Source organism: Rhinoraja longicauda, unplaced genomic scaffold, assembly GCF_053455715.1.
Source record: "Rhinoraja longicauda isolate Sanriku21f unplaced genomic scaffold, sRhiLon1.1 Scf001290, whole genome shotgun sequence".
Taxonomy (NCBI): Eukaryota; Metazoa; Chordata; class Chondrichthyes; order Rajiformes; family Arhynchobatidae; genus Rhinoraja; species Rhinoraja longicauda.
In genome coordinates, this window is record NW_027602505.1 from 30,275 (window position 1) to 34,334 (window position 4,060).

A 4,060-nucleotide genomic window follows, 5' to 3' on the forward strand; every position below is an offset into this window, starting at 1 on the left:
TTGCCATACAGTCATACCAATAAAGAGAAACAAGACAACCGAATTAACTTTTAAAATGAACATCTACACAGCGACCCCCCCCCCCCCCTCCATTCCTCACTGTGATGGAAGGCAAAAAAAGTTTAAGCTTCTTCCCTTCTTTGTTTTCACGCACTCGGGGCACTAGAACCTTCTGTTGTCGGGGGATCTTGGCTCCCGCAGCCGACGGTCGAGATCTCCGCATGGGGGAATGAAGCTCCCGCATCGCGGTGGATGGGGGGATAGGCGATCGTACCATCTGTTGGGGCTATTTGAACCTCGTGTGGCTTGGAGCTTCCCGACATCAGTCTCTACCCGAGACTGCAAGCTCCTCGATATTGAAATCCGCAGGCCGTGGCTGAAGCGTCGATCCCAGGCAACGGATCGCAGGCTCCGATGGTAAGTCCACGGCCCCGCGTTGGGGCTCAAAATCAGTCTCGAGCAAGGCCGCCAGCTCCACGATGTTAGGCCGCAGAGCGACCAGAGACACGATCCGGAAAACAATCGCATCTCCGGCAAGGTGAGAGATTCAAAAAATGTTTCCCCCTCCCCCCTCCCCCCTCCCCCCTCCCCCCTCCCCCAGCCGCACAAAAACCATACCAGAGAACATTAACACATGTTAAAACACACTAAAAATAACAAAAAAAGACAAAAAGACAGACAGACTGTTGGCAAGGCTGCCTTCGCTGACGCCGTATTGTCACCCTATGTCAATTGTCTTTATTAAGGTTTTATTTAGAGATACATCGTGGAAATAGTTCATTCGGCCCACTGAGTGCGCGTCGACCAGCGATCACCCCGTACACTATCCTACACCGATACATTATCCTACCTACTGTATAAACCTATCCAACTGCTGCTGCTCCACCGTGCCACAGAAGCTACTTTCTACATTTTACAGGAATAAGTAATAGCCTTGTCCTGGTTCCGTTCGACTCCCCTCCTTTGCAACCATCTGATTTCAATATCAGCCTGAGAAAATATCCCAAACAGTAGCTGGTGGAACAGGTCACCTTATCTGATAAACGGCAATTGCCAAGTCCTTGATGAAGTAAATGATAAAATGTTGAACAATGCACGACGACAAAGGGTTTGCCAGAGGTTGAAGCGTTCAAACTCACAGTATCGGAGGGGGAGCAGGAGGAGCAGTCCATGTATTCAAAGACATGACCCACCCACCCGAGTCCTTCTTTCTTTCACTGCTCCCATTGCGAGAATGGTACAGAGTTTGGAAACACGCACCGCCAGACTCAGGAACAGCTTCATTTCCTCTGCTACCAGGTTTCTAATCGATCCGTCTATAATCCAGGGCACTGTCCGACTCACCTCTATCATATTGAGGACATTGGTCTTTGTCTTTGGTTCTTCCATAAGCTAGGATACAGTCCGATGCATCTTTACTCCGGTTTGGACATTAGACTCTGTCTATGGAACTGACGTGCTACACGCTAAGAACTGCTTGATTTGTTGATTAATTGATTTGGACGCGTGTCAGGGGTTATGGAGAGAAGGCAGGAGAATGAGTTTCAGAGGGAATGATAGATCAACCTTGAGTGAATAGCAGAGTAGATTCGATGGGACGTATGGCCTGATTCTGCTCATAACGTATGAATTTATGAGCTATTTTCTGCACTCTATCTTTTCACTCTACCTACTGTACTTGAGTTTGACGATTATATTTATGTTTGATATAACTGATCTGTTTGGATAGCATGCAAAAAAATACTTTTCACTGTACCTTTCTTCAAGTGACACCAATAAACCTAATACTTAACAAATCACCATTTTTCAGGATACCGGAGGACAATAGACAATAGACAATAGACAATAGACAATAGGTGCAGGAGTAGGCCATTCAGCCCTTCGAGCCAGCACCGCCATTCAATGCGATCACGGCTGATCACTCTCAATCAGTACACCGTTCCTGCCTTCTCCCCATACCCCCTCACTCCGCTATCATTAAGAGCTCTATCCAGCTCTCTCTTGAAAGCATCCAAAGAACTGGCCTCCACTGCCTTCTGAGGCAGAGAATTCCACACCTTCACCACTCTCTGACTGAAAATGTTCTTCCTCTTCTCCGTTCTAAATGGCCTACCCTTTATTCTTAAACTGTGGCCCCTTGTTCTGGACTCCCCCAACATTGGGAACATGTTTCCTGCCTCTAATGTGTCCAATCCCCTAATTATCTTATATGTTTCAATAAGGTCCCCCCTCATCCTTCTAAATTCCAGTGTATACAAGCCAGGAGGAAATCCACACAGGTCACAGGGAGAGCGTGCAAATTCCACACACACAGACACACGCAGCACCCGAGGTCACGATCGAACCCAGGTCTCTGTCGCTGTAAGGCAGTGGCTCTACCAGCTGCTTTACTGTACCGTCCATAAAGATATGGAACGATACACGAATTCGCGCGTCATCCTTGCGTAGGGGCCACGTTACTCTTCTCTGCATTGTTCCAACTTTAGTAGATGTGCTAGCAAAGTGAGAAATTAGTGTTTCGAGTGACAGGGTTGAAGACAGAGCAGGAACCGGTATGGGTTTTTTTAAGAGATAGGCGTGGAAACGTCTGTACGGAGTTTGTACGTTCTCCCCGTGACCTGCGTCGGTTTTCTCCGAGATCTTCGGTTTCCTCCCACACTCCAAAGACGTACAGGTTTGTAGGTTAATTGACTGGGTAAATGTAATAAAATGTCCCTATTGTGTGTAGAATGGTCTTAATGTGCGTGGATCGCTGGGCGGCGCGGACTCGGTGGGCCGAAGGGCCTGTTTCCGCGCTGTGTCTCAAAAGAAAAAGAAAAAAAAAGAAACATCCCGTTTGGCCCATCTAGTCCTGGCCGACCAGCGATCCCTGTACACGAGCACAATCGTACACAACTTACAATTTTACCGAAGCCAATTAATCTACAAACCATCGAACTTGTCCGAGGAAACCGGAGAAAACCCATGCAGGTCACAGGGAGTGCAGGAAGAAACTGTCTATACTCGTGTATATACAGTCTGTACTATCTATACTCGTCTCTACACATTTTAACCTAGGCCACTGCTTATAGTTTCCTTTATCATTGTTACTTTTTTTGCATATTTTTCATTCATTTGTTCTCTATTTCTCTACATCACCGTCTATACCTCTCGTTTCCCTTCCCCCTAACTCGCAGTCCGAAGAAGGATCTCGACTCGAAATGTCAGCTATTCCTTTTCTCCGGAGATGGTGTCTGACCCGTTGAATTACTCCAGCTGCTTGTGACTATCTTTGGTCACAGGGAGAATGCACACAATCTGGACAGAGAGCACCCACAGTCTGGATCGAACCCAGTAGACTAAAAATGCTGGAGTAACTCAGCGGGGCAGGCAACATCTCTGGAGAGAAAGAATGAGTGGTGTTTCGGGTCAAGACCCTTCTTCAGACTGAGAGGCAGGGGAGAGGGAGACTAGAAATATGGAAGGGTAGGGTGTGAAAACTACGATGAGAGGGGATCTTATCGAAACATATAAGATTATTAAGGGGTTGGACACGTTAGAGGCAGGAAACATGTTCCCAATGTTGGGGGACTCCAGAACCAGGGGCCACAGTTTAAGAATAAGGGCTAGGCCATTTAGAATGGAGATGAGGAAAAACTTTTTCAGTCAGAGAGTTGTGAATCTGTGGAATTCTCTGCCTTAGAAGGCAGTGGAGGCCAATTCTCTGAATGCATTCAAGAGAGAGCTAGATAGAGCTCTTAAGGATTGCGGAATCAGGGGGTATGGGGAGAAGGCAGGAACGGGGTACCGATTGAGAATGATCAGCCATAATCACATGGAATGGCGGTGCTGGCTCGAAGGGCCGAATGGCCTAATCCTCCAACTATTGTCTATAGTCTAAAACGATCTATCAAAGCAGGTGATGCCAGTTATCTGGCGCTGTAAGACATCAACTCTCCCGCTGCGTGACCGTGTCACCAAGGTGTACTACGGCTTGAATTATGTGTTCCTGTTATCTAGAAGGCCCAGAACAAAGTGGAGAGCTGGTGAGATCGTATCTGCTGCTGATGTGGGCCAACTG

The 4,060-nt window shown here is 47.4% G+C and overlaps 1 pseudogene; it reads right to left on the bottom strand.

Moving 5' to 3' along the window:
* Nucleotides 1-2,403: 2,403 nt before the first annotated feature.
* LOC144591640 (U6 spliceosomal RNA) lies at nucleotides 2,404-2,501 on the bottom strand (annotated as a pseudogene).
* Between the last annotated feature and the right edge of the window lie 1,559 nt (nucleotides 2,502-4,060).